The 21,271-nt window shown below is 42.4% G+C and overlaps 1 long non-coding RNA gene across 1 annotated transcript in view; it reads left to right on the top strand.

The window, feature by feature from the left end:
* The window catches only part of LOC311426715, a 35,174-nt gene extending 14,106 nt beyond the window's left edge, over positions 1-21,068 (top strand). Inside the window, exons 2-4 of the long non-coding RNA XR_014686979.1 lie at positions 12,453-12,571; positions 17,889-18,202; positions 20,151-21,068. This is a non-coding gene — a long non-coding RNA (uncharacterized lncRNA). The remainder of the gene's footprint in view (positions 1-12,452; positions 12,572-17,888; positions 18,203-20,150) is intronic.
* Positions 21,069-21,271: the final 203 nt, after the last annotated feature.

The raw sequence follows: 21,271 nt of genomic DNA, 5'->3' as shown, positions 1-21,271 counted from the left end.
GAGTGAGTCGCCGGGCGCAGAGTGAGTGAGTGAGTGAGTCGCCGGGGCGCAGAGTGAGTGAGTGAGTGAGTCCGCCGGGGCGCAGAGTGAGTGAGTGAGTGAGTCGCCGGGGCGCAGAGTGAGTGAGTGAGTGAGTCGCCGGGGCGCAGAGTGAGTGAGTGAGTGAGTCGCCGGGGCGCAGAGTGAGTGAGTGAGTGAGTCGCCGGGGCGCAGAGTGAGTGAGTGAGTGAGTCGCCGGGGCGCAGAGTGAGTGAGTGAGTGAGTCGCCGGGGCGCAGAGTGAGTGAGTGAGTGAGTCGCCGGGGCGCAGAGTGAGTGAGTGAGTGAGTCGCCGGGGCGCAGAGTGAGTGAGTGAGTGAGTCGCCGGGGCGCAGAGTGAGTGAGTGAGTGAGTCGCCGGGGCGCAGAGTGAGTGAGTGAGTGAGTCGCCGGGGCGCAGAGTGAGTGAGTGAGTGAGTCGCCGGGGCGCAGAGTGAGTGAGTGAGTGAGTCGCTGGGGCGCAGAGTGAGTGAGTGAGTGAGTCGCTGGGGCGCAGAGTGAGTGAGTGAGTGAGTCGCTGGGGCGCAGAGTGAGTGAGTGAGTGAGTCGCTGGGGCGCAGAGTGAGTGAGTGAGTGAGTCGCCGGGGCGCAGAGTGAGTGAGTGAGTGAGTCGCCGGGGCGCAGAGTGAGTGAGTGAGTGAGTCGCCGGGGCGCAGAGTGAGTGAGTGAGTGAGTCGCCGGGGCGCAGAGTGAGTGAGTGAGTGAGTCGCTGGGGCGCAGAGTGAGTGAGTGAGTGAGTCGCTGGGGCGCAGAGTGAGTGAGTGAGTGAGTCGCCGGGGCGCAGAGTGAGTGAGTGAGTGAGTCGCCGGGGCGCAGAGTGAGTGAGTGAGTGAGTCGCCGGGGCGCAGAGTGAGTGAGTGAGTGAGTCGCCGGGGCGCAGAGTGAGTGAGTGAGTGAGTCGCCGGGGCGCAGAGTGAGTGAGTGAGTGAGTCGCCGGGGCGCAGAGTGAGTGAGTGAGTGAGTCGCCGGGGCGCAGAGTGAGTGAGTGAGTGAGTCGCCGGGGCGCAGAGTGAGTGAGTGAGTGAGTCGCCGGGGCGCAGAGTGAGTGAGTGAGTGAGTCGCCGGGGCGCAGAGTGAGTGAGTGAGTGAGTCGCCGGGGCGCAGAGTGAGTGAGTGAGTGAGTCGCCGGGGCGCAGAGTGAGTGAGTGAGTGAGTCGCCGGGGCGCAGAGTGAGTGAGTGAGTGAGTCGCCGGGGCGCAGAGTGAGTGAGTGAGTGAGTCGCCGGGGCGCAGAGTGAGTGAGTGAGTGAGTCGCCGGGGCGCAGAGTGAGTGAGTGAGTGAGTCGCCGGGGCGCAGAGTGAGTGAGTGAGTGAGTCGCCGGGGCGCAGAGTGAGTGAGTGAGTGAGTCGCCGGGGCGCAGAGTGAGTGAGTGAGTGAGTCGCCGGGGCGCAGAGTGAGTGAGTGAGTGAGTCGCCGGGGCGCAGAGTGAGTGAGTGAGTGAGTCGCCGGGGCGCAGAGTGAGTGAGTGAGTGAGTCGCCGGGGCGCAGAGTGAGTGAGTGAGTGAGTCGCCGGGGCGCAGAGTGAGTGAGTGAGTGAGTCGCCGGGGCGCAGAGTGAGTGAGTGAGTGAGTCGCCGGGGCGCAGAGTGAGTGAGTGAGTGAGTCGCCGGGGCGCAGAGTGAGTGAGTGAGTGAGTCGCCGGGGCGCAGAGTGAGTGAGTGAGTGAGTCGCCGGGGCGCAGAGTGAGTGAGTGAGTGAGTCGCCGGGGCGCAGAGTGAGTGAGTGAGTGAGTCGCCGGGGCGCAGAGTGAGTGAGTGAGTGAGTCGCCGGGGCGCAGAGTGAGTGAGTGAGTGAGTCGCCGGGGCGCAGAGTGAGTGAGTGAGTGAGTCGCCGGGGCGCAGAGTGAGTGAGTGAGTGAGTCGCCGGGGCGCAGAGTGAGTGAGTGAGTGAGTCGCCGGGGCGCAGAGTGAGTGAGTGAGTGAGTCGCCGGGGCGCAGAGTGAGTGAGTGAGTGAGTCGCCGGGGCGCAGAGTGAGTGAGTGAGTGAGTCGCCGGGGCGCAGAGTGAGTGAGTGAGTGAGTCGCCGGGGCGCAGAGTGAGTGAGTGAGTGAGTCGCCGGGGCGCAGAGTGGCTAAAAATGTCGTTACAAAATGCCGCAATTCAGGTCACGGGATGCATGGAGTGTCTGAGCCTGCTCCTGCCATCAGCGGGAGGCAGAGTAACTGTGCGTGACTTGCGAGCAGGTGCATGACCTGTTCCGCATGCTGGCGGATCTCAAGGAGGGGGTGGAGAGGTTGAGGGCTATCAGGGAGTGTGAGCAGGAGATAGACTTGTGGAGCTACTCCCTGCAGGGCCTCAAGGAGAGGTATCGAGGTGAGACACCCCAAAGGTGGTGGACCCCCTGCCCTGTCGCCGTTGGGCAGAGGGAGGGGATCTGGGAGTTGAGGAGGAATGGACACAAGTACCTGCTCGACATCGCAAGAGATGCCCTCCCCTTCCGGTCCCACCTTCCCAGGTGCCCTTACACAACAGGTTTGAGGCCCTGGAGCTCGAGAGACCGGTGGGTGAGGAAGAGGTAGCAAGTGTTCCCAGGAGAATGCCTATGGCGAGGAGGTCGACTCCACGCCTCAGGACTGCCTCCACCAAGAAAGACAGAAGGGTGATTGTTGTGGGAGACTCTCTTCTTAGGGGAACAGAGGGCCCTATTTGTCGGCCTGACCCTACCCGTAGGGAAGTCTGCTGCCTCCCTGGGGCCACGGTCAGGGACGTTGCCAGGAAGCTTCCCAACCTGGTACGCCTAGTCTGACTATTATCCTCTTGATAGTCCAGGCAGGTAGTGATGACATTGAAGAGAGAAGCCTGAAGGCTATCAAACGGGACTTTAGGGGGCTGGGACAGTTAGTGGATGGAGCGGGAGTGCAGGTGGTGTTTTGCAGTGGCAGGGAGGGGTACGGAGAGGACACGGAAAGCCCACCTGTTAAACACGTGGCTCAGGGGCTGGTGCCAATGCAGAAATCTTGGGGTTTTCGACCATGGGGCACTTTACTCGGCAGCCGGCCTGATGGCCGCAGACGGGTCCCTATCTTTTAGGGGAAAAAGGATCCTGGGCCAGGAGCTGACAGGGCTCTAAACTAGGTAAGAAGGGGGATGGGGCTGAAGCAAGGATTGTTGGAGCTGTGCCAGAGGGAACAATAGCAAGGCTGGGGGATAAGACAATGGCCCAGCTGAAGTGCATCTACACCAATGCACGCAGCATGGGTAACAAACAGGAGGAGCTGGAAGCCATTGTGCGGCAGGCAGGCTACGACTTGGTTGCCATCACGGAGACGTGGGGGGACCAGTCTCATGACTGGAGTGCTGCAATGCCTGGCTATAAGCTCTTCAGAAGGGACAGGCAGCACAGAAGGGGTGGTGGTGTGGCTCTCTATATTAGAGAGAGTTTTGATGTTGTAGAACTCGAGGCTGGGAACAACAAGGTCGAGTCCCTTTGGGTTAGGATCGGCAGGGACAACAAGGCTAGCGTCCTGGTCGGGGTCTGTTATAGACCGCCATACCAGGATGAGCAGACGGATGAGGAGTTCTACAGGCAGCTGACAGAAGTTGCGACATCTTCAGCGCTTCTTCTCGTGGGGGACTTCAACTTCCCTGACATATCCTGGGAGCACAACACAGCCCTGAGAAGCAGTGTAGGAGGTTTCTGGAGAGCGTGGAAGATAGCTTCCTGACGCAGATGGTTAGTGAGCCTACCAGGGGTGGTGCCCCGCTAGACCTTCTCTTCACAAACAGAGAAGGACTGGTGGAGGATGTGATTGTCAGGAGCTGTATTGGGCAGAGTGACCACGAAATGGTGGAGTTAACTATTCTTGGCGAGGCCAGGGAGGGGACCGGTAAAACCGCTGTATTGGACTTCCGGAGGGCTGACTTTGTGCTGCCGAGGACACTGGTCGGTAGAGTCCCTTGGGAGGCGGTTCTGAAGGGCAGAGGGGTCCAGGAAGGCTGGGCGCTCTTCAAGAGGGAAGTCTTAATGGCGCAGGAACTGTCTGTCCCCATGTGCCCAAAGACAAGCTGGTGGGGAAGAAGACCAGCCTGGCTGAACAGAGAATTGTGGCTTGAGCTTAGGAGAAAAAAGAGGGTTTATAATCTTTGGAAAAGTGGACAGGCCACTAGGGAGGACTATAAGGATGTTGCGAGGCAGTGCAGGGACAAAATTAGAAAGGCCAAAGCTCATCTGGAGCTCAATCTGGCTACTGCCGTTAAAGATAACAAAAAATGTTTTTATAAATACATCAGCACAAAAAGGAGGACTAAGGAGAATCTCCATCCTTTACTGGATGCAGGGGGGAACCTAGTTACAAGAGATGAGGAAAAGGCGGAGGTGCTTAATGCCTTCTTCGCCTCAGTCTGGTGGGTGGGAGGGGATGGGGAGCAGGATGTGGCCCTCACTATCCGCGAAGAACTGGTTGGTGACCTGGTACGGCACTTGGATGTGCACAAGTCGATGGGGCCGGATGGGATCCACCCAAGGGTACTGAGAGAACTGGCAGAGGAGCTGGCCGAGCCGCTTACCCTCATTTATCAACAGTCCTGGCTATTGGGGGAGGTCGCAGTTGACTGGCGGCTAGCAAACGTGATGCCCATCTACAAGAAGGGCCGGAGGGCAGACCTGGGAAACTACAGGCCTGTCAGGTTGACCTCAGTGCCAGGGAAGCTCATGGAGCAGGTTCTCTTGAGAGTCATCACGCAGCACTTGCAGGGCAAGCAGGCGATCAGGCCCAGTCAGCATGGGTTTATGAAAGGCAGGTCCTGCTTGATGAACCTGATCTCCTTCTATGACAAAGTGACGCGCTGGGTGGATGAGGGAAAGGCTGTGGATGTGGTCTACCTTGACTTCAGCAAGGCTTTTGACACCGTCGCCCACAGCATTCTCCTCAAGAAACTGGCTGCTCTTGGCTTGGACTGGCGCACACTTCGTTGGGTTAGAAACTGGCTGGATAGCCGGGCCCAAAGAGTCATGGTGAATGGAGTCAGGTCCAGCTGGAGGCCAGTCACTAGTGGCGTTCCCCAGGGCTCGGTGCTGGGGCTGGTCCTCTTTAATATCTTCATCGATGATCTGGACGAGGGCATCGAGTGCACCCTCAGTAAGTTTGCAGATGACACCAAGCTAGGCACGTGTGTCGATCTGCTTGAGGGTAGGAAGGCTCTGCAGGAAGATCCGGATAGGCTGCACCAATGGGCTGAGGTCAACTGCATGAAGTTCAACAAGGCCAAGTGCCGGGTCCTCCACCTGGGATGCAATAACCCCAGGCAGAGCTACAGGCTGGGAGAGGAATGGTTGGAGAGCTGCCAGGCAGAGAAGGACCTGGGAGTGATGGTGGATAGTCGGCTGAATATGAGCCAGCAGTGTGCTCAGGTGGCCAAGAAGGCCAACAGCATCCTGGCTTGTATAAGAAACAGTGTGACCAGCAGGGCTAGGGAGGTGATCATCCCCCTGTACTCGGCTCTGGTGAGGCCGCACCTCGAGTACTGTGTTCAGTTCTGGGCCCCTCGCTACAAGAAGGACATCGAGGTGCTTGAGCGGGTGCAGAGAAGGGCGACGAAGCTGGTGAGGGGCCTGGAGAACAAGTCCTATGAGGAGCGGCTGAGGGAGCTGGGCTTGTTCAGCCTGGAGAAGAGGAGGCACAGGGGCGACCTTATTGCTCTCTACAGATACCTTAAAGGAGGCTGTAGAGAGGGGGGTTTGGTCTGTTCTCCCACGTGCCTGGTGACAGGACGAGGGGGAATGGGCTGAAGTTGTGCCGGGGGAGTTTTAGGTTGGATGTTAGGAAGAACTTCTTTACCGAAAGGGTTGTTAGACATTGGAACAGGCTGCCCAGGGAAGTGGTGGAGTCACCATCCCTGGAAGTCTTTAAAAGACGTTTAGATGTAGAGCTTAGGGATATGGTTTAGTGGGGACTGTTAGTGTTAGGTCAGAGGTTGGACTCGATGATCTTGAGGTCTCTTCCAACCTAGAAATTCTATGATTCTGTGATATTTGCTTACGGGGTCCAAAAAAAACAAACTGCTGAATTATACATTTCACGGGTTCTTTAACCATGATCTACGCTAATGCCATCCACTGTCAGAGAGGAGGGAACAAATATAACATCAACTGGGGTAAACAAACAAAAAACAGCACTTCAAATAGGAATAAAAAGATCACAAGCCAGTGACTGTGGCTTTCAGTTTGGGCCTATGAGTAGGAACTTTATTATAGAATAGCTTTAGTAATCAAATAAATAAATGCAATATAATTGAGACAATTTAATACATGAGAAGCAAATTAATGTCTCCCAAATCTAAGTTTTTTGAAGGAGTCAGCAATTATTTGGAGAAGGTTTTCCTTCTAACATTGTATTCTCAGATTTCCAAAAGCTCTTATGACAGTCTCTAAAGAAACTAAGCTGTCGTGGGGAAGTAGGAAGTTATTTTAAAGATCCGTACATGGGTGAAGAATATGTAGCATATTATAAGAATAAATAGTAATTCACAAGAAAAAGAGTGGATTGTCTTAGGGACAGTTCGGTATTCCTAAACATTCTGAAAAACAAACCAAACAATGAGACAAAAAAGCATGTAAACAATACAAAATAAACCTCAGTAGTTAAAACTAAAATTGTTCACAGTGGTCCACAAAAGCATATTTTAATGCTTAGTAGCAGAGTGATAAAATGGAAAATAAAATTTGTTGCCAATAAGTATACTGCATATAGTAAAAACAACCCCAACAATACTTACAAATGATGAACTGTGAATGAGTTTCCATTACTGAAGGAAAAGATGTGTATAAGTTCTATTGATGTCAATGAAACACATTCATGAAATGCAGCCTCTATAAGACTCATGGCAAAGTTTGCACCCTGTGGAAAATCTCTGAGTTTTTCTTTCCTTATCCTCTTTCCTAAACTATCCTGATAACAGATGACAGAGAAAAGATACAAGGCTGAAGGAACCCTTTGTCTGAAACTGTTCACTCACAGTTACAGAAAAGTTAATCTCTCTGTTTTAACCCCTCTGGAGCCATCATTGCCCTAAGGGCATACGTAAGAATGGAGACACTCTTCCTTCTTTGTAATGAGCATGGTAAAAGAGAGCTGCCTGAATTTTCCTCTGTGAACTATACAACATTCAAGCTCAGTCCAAACCTGTAAATTCTCCCTGATAGGATTTAATGAGAATAAAATTCACCATATTAAATTTCGAGCGCATTTGGCAATATTTCTGGTGCCACAGGTCTTACCTTTATGACTACTGATCTACGCAGTAGATACATAAATATTCACAAGAACACCTTGTAGAAAGTTCTCAGCCTTTCAGAAGGTCATACCAATAGCTAATTTCAAGTCTGAATTTGTTGGTAATTTATTTGGCTTTAGAAATGCCTTTAGAGACCTGTGATGTAACACTACATATAGCTCTTTCTATTTTTTATTTTTTTTTTATCTTGAATTTAACCATTTGTTGAAAGTGATAGGGATCAGCTTAATATAAGTTTCAAACTCTCACTATCAAGAAATAGTTCTATAGACAGAATTATGACAGAACTGGGTTTTTAACAAAACTTGGCTATGAATTTTGCAAATTTGTCTTAGAACACATCATATATATAAGAAGTATGAGGCAGAATCTTTGAAGATTTGGAGAATTTTATGTGAGTACGTTCATCTGATAGCTTTTATATCACAGTTTAAAAATCACATCAGAGCAATAGGCAGTGGGGAAAAAAAAATCACCGTACAATGAGACCAAGATACAGGAAGGGAGAATGATGCAATGATTCAGAAATTATAACTGCAGATATTTAATGGTACCAGTAAAAATACCATCTCTTCATAATGCATCTGACTACTCACCTAAATGTTATTGGCAATGTTATGCACTAATGCACCTGCTAAGATAGTATCTGCACTAATAAATGGTATAAAGCAGCTGGGAAGGCAGATGGTATGTTAATAGCTGCAGCCCTTACTAGTGAGTTAGAATTGATTCTTTTAGCTCCTCTGAGCTCTACAGATATTACAACCCAATGTCTTACCTGTGGCTGCAAAAAACAATCGTGTCTTGGAAAACTAGGCAGAAATGGTCTATAGGTTTCTGTCTGAAATAAGCACTTGTATTTTAGATACAATGGACATGCCCAACTTTCCAGTTGAAATTTCCATATTTAAATGAGGTTATCACCCACTGCTGACACTGAAAAGAGCAGGATTCTGAGGATTTCCACATCTGAGGATGGAATCTGGAGACCTGTGAGAACCAGATAGACATTTACCTATCTAAGAGCAGTCATTTTTATGCCTCTGATGAAAACTGGTTCCAGTGAAACCATCACTTTTGGCTCAGGGGGACTATGATGTTTTAGAGAAATAAAAAGTTCTTGGGTCCCCAGGTAGATCATCTCTCAGCAGGCACTATTTAAACTTTTCTTTCATGTGTTCATTCTCACTTTAAAAAAAATATTTATTTCTTATTTTAAACCATTTTAAAATTTGATCATATTAAGCAAATAAACTGTAGTTGAATAACAATGCAGAATGGCACTTGCATGTTTACAGACACACTGATCATCTCCTTGGTGCATTAACAGATTGATCCAAATTTGAAAGAAGATAACATATTTTAACTTATGTGTCTGTAGCCAGACTTTTCACTTATGTGTCTGTAGCATTCTTCTAGTCTTTGCCAGTAGATATTCTCCTGGACATGATATATTTTTGTTTGTTTTGTTTTGTGTTGTTTGTTTTTTCATACCTAAATCCAGCTATCCCAAAGTTGTTATTTATTCTTAGTTAAACATTTATGTAAAAGTAACCTTCCAGAACATAACATATAATAGTAATGTTTAAGGCTTATATACCAGTCCTCTAAAAGCTGCTGCAAATGGCACTTCATACAATTGACCATTGTTTCTGAGTCAGCACAGTAGAATTTTAAAAGTATTTAAGAATAAATTACATAGCATACATTTTTTTACAAACAAAATTACCAGTGGTAATGATCAGTGAATCAAAGGATAGTGGCTTTCTTATAAATAAATAAATAAAAAGTCTAAAGCCTTCTGAAGTTGGAAACAGGTATTAAAACTTATAAGGCCAAAAATATATTGCAAAAGCTCCTTTGAAAATGCTATGGAATACCCTAAAAGTGCATGATAGAGAATTTACAGTAAAGCCTCTACAGAGTGGGTACAACTCTTTATTACTTCAGTGATGTCTCTTTCACTTCAGTGATAGTCTCTTTCACTTGGAGAAAAATATCACTTTTGTAATTTTATCTGTACCTTTTTAGTTGCAATATTAAATAAAATTGTTTTGCCATCTCAATATTATTCCTATTTAACTGTTAGTTTCATCTCCTATACAAATAGTGGAATTAAGAATATAATTTATTGGTAGAAAACATGATATGAACAAATAGGAGTACAAAAACTTTATAATTCTGTAAATAAAATGAAATTTACAATTTTTTATTTTTTTGTTAATGTTATGAGCCTAAATCATCCAGGTCTGAATCCAAGACTAATTGAAAAATCTAGGTATTTTAGTTTTCTTGTACAGCAGGGCTAAAAATCTCAGAGGCATGAGGTACTGAAAAATCTTTATTATAAGAAAAATTTGACATGAAAAAAAAGTGGAAAACTAAAAACAGAAATAAAAATGTGGAAACAAAATAAGTTTGGCTGCATTTTTACTGCTCTAAAGAGAGAATTGTTGCTGGAATAAAACACAGTCTCAAGAAAATGAGTGGAGAATGTCACCCATCATTCAGTCTTCTCAAAAATCTGGTCTCTTAGGTCCTTAAGTTAGAATCTTCTTTCACAGGAAAAGGTCAGAAATGCAGCTCTTCCAGTTTCTGGGCAAATACTAGACATTGGACAAAAGGGGGGGGAGGAGGGGAGGAGAAAAAAGAAAAACCTTTTAACAATCATGTAGGAATTAAAGTGGTCATAACTATGATCTTTGATCTGAAATACATACTGCCAATGTCTCTTGTGCAATGACAATATCTATGGGATCTGTCCCCTGTGAAATTTAGGCAGGACAGTTTCTAGTCCCCTGGCACAGTGAAGTCTAGGGCTTTGTCCCAGATGAAGGGAAGATTCCTACCACAGAAAAAACAGGCATCTAAACAGTGTCTCTGAAGAGTCCTTAATGCTCTCTGGGATGTCACAGGACTGTAGCTGTCCTGTGCAGGCACTGCAGCCAGTCCCTGCCTGTGCAGTAAACCCACTTCTCTGGGGGTGCCTAAAACTTACTGGCTTAATGTGTAGAAATAAATATAATTATTTATTTCTAAATAAATGGTGTTGGGAATGCTAGAAAACATTCCCAACCTCTGAAACATGAATGTTTATACTATCAAATCATTAGACTAGTCTCATGTGCAATTTTTGCTTTTGCCAACTAGCGTTCTCCCATATAATTTCTAGGTACAATTCAGAAGTAAGCCTTCCCAATTTATGGTTTATCTGAGGGATCTTGAGCTGGAGAAGGAGAGAGTTTAAGAGCAGGAATAAGGACATTTCCCTCCATCCAGAAGCAGCCACTGCACAATACATGTCACTAATCCACCTGAAGCTTCCCTGTAGCAGAGGGCTCAGAAAGGGGAAGAAATGCAAAGTGGCTCTGACTAGACATGGCATGGCATGGATTTCTGGCATGTCCAGAAATCCCAACCATACCTCCAGCAGGGGAGCACATCTGAGACCTCTGGTCACACAGCTTCTGGGTGGGACGCATCAAAGATGCCAGTACCTCAAGAGGTCTTGAAATTCCAGCCATGTTCTTCAAAATTCCCCTGATCAGAGTTTCTGCTAGAAAGAGATTCTGTCAAAAATTTAGGTCTGCAGTAGCCCCATTTTTTTCAATCTACACAAATGACTTACATATTTAAGTCCACCTTTGTCCTGCTTAAACACTTCAGTCAGTATTTAGATCTGGCCTCTTGCTGCTCTGCTTGGATGTGTTGGCTCGGCAGCGTTAACAGGAGTAGAAAGCAATAAAAGTTTGTTTTTGTTTTAAACAGTGTAAGCCAATCTGCCCCAGAATACACACAGAGAGTTGTTACGCTGTTTAACAAGGTGCCATTTTTACATGGTCACTTTCTTAATAATAACTACATTATGCTGATAGATGTGCCAACTAACATAAGTTTTCTTTCCTCCAACTAAAGATCACACTGAAGATTTTCTCTGCCAGAAAATGGGATTATTTATATCTAGTAAGAACTTCTATGAACTAGTTAGTGTTGCCAAGTGCTTACTCTTTTGCTGCAGATGGCTATGTTAGGGCACAGTTACTCTTTTTAAAGTTACTTCTATACTTGAAAACGTACATTGACAAGATAATGCAAATTAGAAATAAGCCACAAATGTACTTCCAATGCTGTGGTCACCCAATTCATGTGGGAAATATAAGGGCATATTAAGACTTGCATGAGTAATTCTGCAAAAGAATTAGAGTGCTCAATTTATTAAAATAACACAGACACACACACACAAATGAAGACTACTAATTAAGGGATCAACATTTTAAAACAGTGAGATCTAAGACTAATGCTAAATGACTTGCAGTTTATTAAGTATCCCTCTGCTGCTGGTACTGACTGATTCCCTACTCAGATATTTGGAGAAAGTTGCATTCCTCTTTAAACTGGCAGAAAGAAACAAAGGATTACCATTGACAAATGTGCTCCAACTGCAAGTAAAAGACAGCACAGATACTCAGTGTATGTGCATGCACCAGATTTATCCAAATCTGTTTAATCTAGGAGGGCAGAAAAAAAGAAGCATTTGAACAGTAATTTAGAGTGTGATGGCAGAAGAACATACCCAGTACTAGCACTCAAATACCACTTCTCTAAGGGCAGAGGAAACTTGCATGGCTTGGGAATACCAGCATTTGTAGGTAGCCAACAGCACATAAGGCAAGCATTATATCCAGCTGCTTTCAATTCCCTTGCTCAAACAACCAAAACCTCATTCATAACAGGGGAAGCCTGTAGCAGGAATCCAGGATAAACTGTAATCTCAGGCCTCTAGTTTTGCATGCAGCAATAAGCTTTTTATACTCTGCTCTGGTTAGCATCATGGTTGTAAGGGTTAGATACTGTATTTGTCATGGTGTGTGCTGGTAAAAGGGAAGAAATTATTAATGGACATTTCTGAAAGAGAATTACTGACGTTCAAGCTGGATGTCAGGGAAAAAAACTGTCCTGGGAGGGCAGCATGGCATTGGCAATCACAGAGATATCCATGCTTATAGGTTCTTGACAATCTTTAGGGATTTCCAAAACTCAGCTAGACAAAGTCAAGGTTGACCTGATCTATTTTAGACAAAAGCCCTGCATTAATTAAGCTGTTGTGACATACTTTATTTGAAGACTTTAATAACTGAATAGCTAATAAATGTAATACTTGTTTTATGCATTCTTTTTTTTCAGAGACGCAGGAGCATGGGATAAGTCCTTAGAGTAGGTCTCAACAAATATGTGCTTATGAGAGCTGATCTCTCTGCAAGTGAGTAACAGCAACAGTTTCCTCGTGTTCTTGGCTGTTCATGGTAAGTGCTCTGCAAACTGAGTACAACCTGTAGCAACTATTAAACTGTGTCTTGAAAAACAAAAATATATTGTCTCCCTGTCATTTTTGTTTTGTTTCAGTTTATAATCACGTTATCTATTTGACTGCTTTCTGTGGCTTGTCCAACTCAGCTGATCTTTTACATGCAGTGTAGTATCATTTTCCTCTTTGAATCCCTTGATCAGCTCAATTTTTACTTTGACATCACATTTAAGAGGCTTATACCTACCTTTTCCTATGCTGTACTATTCAGACTGATCTCTATTTTCTTTCCTTTCTTTTCAGTTCTTCAGTCCCAAAGTTATTTCATTCTCCCAATCCTACTGATTCTATCAGTTAAAAGTCACCAGAAACATTTATTTTTCTTTTTATGTTTCTGCCTTCTTCCTCGCTCTGTTTTTATTTCATCCTTCTGTTTTTATTTTTTTTTCCTCTCATTGTGTATGGAAATTATTTAGGCAAGGAATTACTTTGAAAAAAGGGTTTATTCTATCTGTGACTCAGGGTTAATACAGTTGTACCTATAAAGACAGGAATAAACATTAGGTGGCTCCTTATCTGTCTATGGTTTTCACTAAAGTATGTTCCATTTCCCACCAGTATCTAGAAATTTTCCATATAACTGTTCCAGATATATCTCCCCTAAAATATATTTTATGTAAATTTGAAATTTCATGACATTTGTGTTTGCCTTAACAACAAATCTACTGTCTACTGTGTTCACACTTGAATGTTATATTAAAAAAAAAAAAAAAAAAAAAAAAAGTTCTATATGGATATTTCACTTTAATCATTATTTTTGATTTAAATGTAACTTCTCATTTCAGGCATTATTTATTTTGGTGAATGTGTTGTTCTTCCATGTCTTTTAGACAAATATCACACTGGTGATATTGCATGCATTTTAAAAATTATTTCAGCTTTGTTAGCAACTGTCTTTCAATTTTGCCTACTCATGAATTTGGAGGGAGAGAAGCACACAGTACACTTAGACTGCTGTGGAGCCATGCTTAAAAACATATAAGCTTTTGAGAACAAAAATCCACCTCCGTTTCAGCAGCATTCCTTAACCTGCCAACTATTTACTGCTTCCTTGAATCACACACAAATTCTTCAATTAGTCCTCTTTCAGCTTGAAGCTTTCAGTTTTCTAAAGGCCACAATTGGACTAAGAATAATAAACTCTCTGATCAGCTGTCAGACATCAGTTTATTGCATGGTAGAAGAAGGCTAAAGAGTCTAGCTTTTGCTTTAGGCAGTTTTATGCCTCTGGAATGATGGGTAACTCCAGTAGGTCTTTCTTCCTCTAAACAGGCTCATCTCTACTGAAGGAGGCATTTTTTTTCTGGGACTTCCCAGGTATACGGTCAATATGTCTTGAATCCTAAATATTGTTTCTCTTGTATTTCCAAATACTTTTATCTGGATAGAGTTTCTCCACCTCTAGAGTCACCTATGTTTTGTAGATTTATTCACTCAATTTTATTAACAGAGAACTTGTTGAAGGTAAGCACATGCTTCACTGCTCATCTAAGCAGAAGGTTTTCTCTTGAACAAAACAAAATCTGATCTGAGGTCATGGTGCAGTATCAGAAAAACTTAACCATCTTTTCCCACTTTCCTTTCACTATGCATACCAAGGAATCCAAATCCTTTCTGCATCTTTACTAAACACTAAGTGGGAAAAAAACATTCAAAGACAGATGGGCTTCTCCATCAACATGGATTTTTTGTCTCATCTCAGATGCATGCTGTTCAAGCCACTTTCCAGTAAGACCATTAGACCTCTCAGCTGGCACTGTTTTCACTTATCTTCTACATCCTCTACTCCTGTTCTAGTGTCTCTGGTCTATTATTTAATTTGGCAGACAAACACACTCAACTGGCCCCAATACATTTTCTGGCCTCCCAAGCTTTGTTAGCTGCCAGAATGTGAGTATATCCCTCAGCAATGGAAATAAGAAGGACTTGCTGTGTTAATGTATCTCATTTATTAATCTGCTGAGGAACATTTTCTTGTTTCTTTGTGAAATAGTGAGTTGTGACTCATTGACATATTGTGACATGTGTCCTAAAATAACACTCATTTCTTCTTTTAAAAATCTGACCTAAGAGATTATGACATACAGCTTGACGACACCTTTAGGAAGTGGCAGCTCCCAGGAAAAAGAAGGCATTTCTAGAATATAGAAGCAGGAACTTTATCAGCAATTCCCAGAATGGAGTGTTACAATACTTTTGTTTTGCTATGAGTTTTGACTACATGGTACTTTGCAACCATACAATGGCCAAAATATCTTTTCTTGCATTTCCTATCAGGCTTTCATAGAAAGTTGGTCAAACCTGACTATCTCTGAGGTAAAGGAGAGAATTTAGTTGAAAACCTTTCGCTGAAAAGTGAACTCAAACAATATCTTTTCAGTCAGAACAAACAATAAGCAATGCTAAAGTGTATCAGAACTACTTGAACTACAGAACTACAAGTTTAAGGAGGTACCTAATGTAAATATTAATTTTCTTTAAGAGGTTTCAGTAAATGCTGTACTCATTACAAAATAGTAACAGATATGCATACATGCATGCATACATTCATGCATGACATTTTGCACTTGTAGTGACACTTCACATGGAAACTTCACATATATACATGTATATTTGCTTTATATTTTTAACATTGGGAATTATTTAAAAAATAAGTTGAGCAGACTACTTAATGTGCAGTGATTATTAAGTTGTTTATCTTTGCATACAGCTGTCTTGTGTAAAACCAAGGTTTTACAAACATGGTTAAGGCAGTTTAAAAATGGCAGATTGTTATTTGAGCAGAGCTAATTTACCAAGCACTTTACTAAGTGCTAATAATGTACCTGAATTAATTAATTAATTAAAGTGCATAATAATGTACCTGAATATGGAACTATATACTTATGAGACAAACTTCTTTCGATTCTGAATTGTGTGTCACTACTATCCAGTACACTGCTAAATATATATTTAAATATTGAATAGGAGAAGAATGTCTGATAAAAAGAAAAGAGAAGAGAATCTCACTGAGGTTACTCTGCCAATGCAATATAAAAATCTGTTGTGGTGTTTCTCAGGATAATAATAAGAGGTGCATTGTGGTATAAAAGAATACCTCATATGGGTTTCTGGAACAAAGGAACTATCATCAACAAAGTAACACAAGTTGATTTGGAGGAAAAAAAAGAAAAAAAAGCTACTGCTAACTTCTTAATTACCAACCATCCTTGTTACAAACCATAATTAGAGATTTTCATCAGGTCAGCAACCTATTCTCATTATCCTGATGCATTTCACTCTCCAATCTTCCCACTTTCATATATGAAGATGAAATAAATTTTCCCTCATTTAATGGCCATTTAATTTGAATATTTTCCCTACAAGCTCATTTGCCACTAGATGCCACTAAAGGTCAGACAGGCTGCTGAGGAGATTTAGAGACACCCATAGACAGTGTTGTACTAATTGTTGTACAGAAAACACGGGAAGTGTTGTACTCCCCGTGGTGTCCAGAAGATGCAAGTCTCTGAAGCTGAGGGAAGGCAAAAAGCAGTCACATTTCCGTTGTACTTGACTATTAAATCAATGCAGCTGACCACATCATCAGATGCCTAATAAGAAATACCACAGTATCTGGAGTTGATTTAGTGAATTAACAATTCACTAGGCTATACAAAAATGAATTAAGAGAAATACATTGGGGAATTCTTGTGGGACCACAGCCTCTGAAGACAACTGCTCTGTTGGGATGGAAACTAGCACAAGTAGGATGTAATTAAGACAGCAGCTAACTTCTGTAGCCTGTTTAAGGCCACGGAGGAGTAAAAATATATGTGAAAGATGAGTATGCAAAAACTCCCATCAAAATAAGGTCATGAACAGTTACAAGGAGATGCTTTAAAGTCATGACATGGGTTCCTAACTGGGCTGGTAAAAAATTCTGGATATGAATCAAGAGAGAAATAACAGGAGACAAGAAGGAAGTTACTTTGCATATTAGTTGTTTTTGTTTGGTTGGTTGGTTTGGTTGTTTGTTTTTGTCCCCCAGAGCTCCTGCCTCCTCGCTCTTTATTTTGATGGAAAACATTTATACTGTCTTAAAACTGGATTGTACGCAATACTCCTAACCCGTATGCAGAGAGTGGTTTCAAACTGCTTTGTCCAAGGAGAGCTACACAGGACTTTATGTTCAGGAGCTATAATCTCATCAGCAAAACTTCCTTTGAATAAACTGTGACATTCTTCAGAAATACATGGCTAGTTCCTCCTGGTATATCTGAGGCACCACAAAGAGCTTTGTCTGGGTATGGTTATATATCCATTCCCCAGGGACTGTTTGAAGCACCCTCAATGAAAGGAATCTTCAATCGGTGTTTTTTCTGTACCCAAGTTTTCAGTTTTCCTTGACCAGTGCATGGAGTATTCTGGTGGGAAATTTATTTATTTTTTTTCTGGAATTTGGGATAAAGGAAGGGCATTACTTTCATGGCCTAATCTAGCTCAAAGGCTAATACAATGAATGTTAATTCCATCAGGGATCTTTTATGTTTTCAAACTTGTGAATAACTTGGAGTGATTTGTACACACAGGTACTAGGCAGAAATTAGAAATCTGGCAAATGTTTATCAAATATTAGAATGTATCACCATTTTGAACCAACCTAAGAATGTCTGTGTTCCGTGAAATCTTCTCAGCTGAGCTGACTTAATGAGAAGGGCGTTTTGAGGATGTATTATTTATAAGGTACAAAACTTTGTGTTTGCTAATGATTCTCTGTATGGACAATGAAACACTGCAAAGCAGTATTCAGTATTATTAGCTTTTACTTTTCTTTTTGGCTCACATTTCTGCACGAAAGACTTACCATCATAAAAAATGTAGTGATTGGTGCCAGTTGTCATGCCTTGTGGGTGTTGGCTTGGCAAATAGTTTAAATATGGAGCAAACCAGCCAATTCATTTTAGCAATGTGGAAAAAGGGATTCCTAGGGATATACTTTGTGTCATTTGTGTCAAGCACAAATATGCAGGTTATTTCCTCAATTTCCTGGGTAAATGTGTAGTTGTTTTATGACACGCTTGAATAACCTCTCTGTATAACTCAGAGAAGCAACTGGTCAAATATAAATGTGTCTGTAGTTAACACCAGTGGCAGTTAAGACTTTCTTTTATAGGCTGGCATAAGTTACAGCACTATGGCAATGCACTGCACTCCTGTAAACTTCCTGTCTGCAAGTTGATTCATGCAGACCGTTCTGCCTCCCTGCCCTTTAGGTGATGAAATTATGTCCTGGAATTACTGGTCAAGCAGAGCACATGAAAACTGTACTTTGTAGTCTGACAAGACCAGTGGTTGTGACTTCAAATGAAGAGATGGGAATGCACTTCTCAAGGAGGCACCCAAATCATCGCTCACCTTTCAGCACATGTAGGAAGATTTAGGTACAAGAGATATCTGAGTAGTGGTACTAATCACACAGACTGAAGAAGAGGAAAGGAAGATTCAACACATTCAGAATTTGAAAGTGAGCTGCAGAAGAGAACATCTGCAAGAACCAAATGTTTCAAAGAAAAGCCATTTTATAAAGGTAAGAGACACTGTTAATCCAAAAGTGAACTGTATTTGTATATATTTCAGATGAACACAGCAGTGCAGTATGTGAGGAAAATACCTTGGGAAAATAAAATTAAAAAGTAGAAGACAACTGAGTTTTAGGCACTTTGATTTTTTTTGCTTTTGTATTGTTTCCTTTCTTCCTTTTAAGTTTTGTGTTTTTTTTTTTTTTGTTGTTTTATTTTGTTTTGTTTCATTTTTAAGATAGCAAAATTTGTAAACTATACCTATGTCTAAAACACTCTAGTTTGGGGAAAAAAAAAAAAAAAAAAAAAAAAAGGAGAGAGATCATTTCCTTCTGTCCAAACATGACTAAAGACAAAATTTATCTCCATGAACAGATCAGTCTTTTATTACAGTGCTTTGACACAACACATTAAGTATAATAAAGATTATTTGGAGCTTTTATGGCATTTGACCTTGTTCCATGTAGCACAGATATCAAGAACGCACCTGTTGTTTATGTGTGTTCAACAAATTACTTGGCTGTGGCAAAGAGTAAACACAGCTAAATGAATTTCATATTCAGATTCAGCACTTAATAGATGTATTTTTCAGCTTAGTGGAGGAAAAACTGTATATACTGCTGTTGCTTCTCCTCATGGTTCTCCTGTAAAGAGACATGCGCACGGCAATGTACAGCTAAGACAAGGATCCTGGCATGTCTAGCCAGTTTTATTAAGCATTCCTGCAAAGGCTGCCATTGCAGGTCCATGTGCTATCTATGTCTGTGCCATTTCCATGGTGCACTGCAGTCACATGTGGTCACTATTAGGATTTCTTCAGCAGAAGAGATTGTGTTGTTTTGTGCTTCTTGATTCTCTCTGCTCCAACCAGTGACATACCACAGAGCTAAATCAGGTAGACACTCTGTTGCTGTTTGTATCTGCATTATTAATACAGCATAGTGCATGCACTGATTTGAGGCCACATTCAAACCTTGTGCTTGCTATCCAAAATCAGAGTTAGATACCAGGGATGAGACTGTCTATGCTAGCAGCATGAATAGCAGAGTGGAAAAATCTCTGCTGTGTTGCAGTCTCTGCAGATTCCCCCTCTTGGTGCATCACAGTTTTCTCAGTCTGATGGGCTGACATCATCAGTCAGTCAACTAAAAGTAGCTTAAAGAGCACCGACTTATGGAATTATTAAATTTGTAGGGAACCTACCAGAACCCTCCAACACCAGATCAAGCAAAAAAAGGATTCTCACAACCTCAGAAATATATCACTGCTTCCTACAGTGAACTTTTCGTACACAGAGAAATAAATTTCCTTCATGTAAAATAATATAAATTACATATCAGTATCTATTACTAGATTAAGGGACATTGTGTGTTTTTGTTTTCCAGCATAATAGGAATTGTGTGAGGAAAGACAGTCTAATAATCTTCACATATTTTCAAGAAATTGTCAAAGAAGAACATAAACTATATTCCTTGTTCACTGAGAACAAAACTAGATTATAAGCATAAATTGTTACAATGAAGGTTTATATTGGACATTACTAAAAAACAAACAAACAAAAACAAACAAACAAAAAACGTTTGATGGCTATTAATTAGAATAGCTTGTCCTGGGATTGTGGAATTACTATCATCATTTGGTTTTAGTAACAACCAGTAAGATGGTCATCTTTCAAGAAGCGTTCAGATACAGATGATGTTTTCTTTGGGTAGTGAGATAAACTACATGACTTGCAATGTCATGTCTAGCCTTACTTTTTATAATTCTCCACTTGGCCTGGTAAGATGCTGCAGAAGCTGGCATAACATATGCTGTCAGAAGCTGGAACAGTATGTGTGCTAGCATAGTGTATCCTATGTAGGATAGCAAGCATATATCTGGCAATTGCTTCTGGCTCAGTATATGTCAGATCTCATATGTATTATGACATTAATTTAATATTTAATTAATTTACAGAAATGTTCCAGAGAGAGAAGAGAAACAAACTCTAAGACAAAGGCCTTCCTGAAAACTTGGGGTCCTACCTACTAACATTATTTTGTACTGAGGAAACATTGATAGAGTTGATTATTTGGAGTATCCTGACAGGAGAAGGAAGTAGGTTTTTCAGATGAGGCATTTGTTCTGTGTGAAGAAAAGTTTCCATTGCTTCACATGTAGGGGTGGTAAGGGTTAATATGGGACAGCCATTGGCCCTTTGTCCTGTCCAGCAGCCTCCTCAGTGACCATGTTGAGTATTAGAAAAAATCATACCCCCATAAACAGAGTGGAGAAGAACTGGACTGAATTTAACTAATGGTTCAGTTGGGATGCAGGGACTTGCTTGGGCAGTCCTCTGTAACTACATTATCACAACAGATGCTTCTACCATTTCAAAAGAGCCTTTTCAAATGATTTTGCTTCAGGGGTTTGTCATCCAGCCTCAGTGTGTGATTGTCCTGATGATGCTAACAGTATCACTTTCCATACCTTGATAGAGACAGTTGTTTAAGTACGCACTTGTGCGTATTCAACAAGTTAACTCTGTTTCTAACCAGATATGTATTTAGTTATAAACATCTAGAGTAACGCAATAAAAATTACTCATTAGATTCATATTTATTTTTTTATCCGTGCTTGATCACCACCTTGTATTTCATGCCCACAAAGTAGAGACAGAAGTCTCTGTGTCAGGAAAACTTGGAGGTGTAGCAGTATCAGTGCTTCCCAGAGGGAAGAAGGTTTAGTTTCTGCTGTTAGAGACATTTGGGAGAGCAACTGACAGATTTATCCCATCTTCTCCCTGCTCTGTTTTGTTATATAAAAGGCTTACCTTAGTCATAAACTTCAAATCGGTGTTTTTTGAACAACACAAAAGAACATCACAAAGGCCATTCAAACATATACTTAATCAGTGCGTACCTATTGTATGTACTTTTATAACAACCATGTTATTTGGTTATAACTGGAAAATTTAATTTTCTTATGATATATATATATTTTGATATGTGTGTATATATACATAAGAATATATATATATAAACAGAAAAATAGTGTATGACAATCAACTTTTTCTAGTTATGATCAATATATAACCA

Source organism: Aythya ferina, assembly GCF_964211825.1.
Source record: "Aythya ferina genome assembly, chromosome: 1".
In the NCBI taxonomy this organism is placed as follows: Eukaryota; Metazoa; Chordata; class Aves; order Anseriformes; family Anatidae; genus Aythya; species Aythya ferina.
The sequence above is the reverse complement of the archived record's forward strand: the minus strand, read 5'-3'. Positions and strand labels throughout refer to the sequence as shown.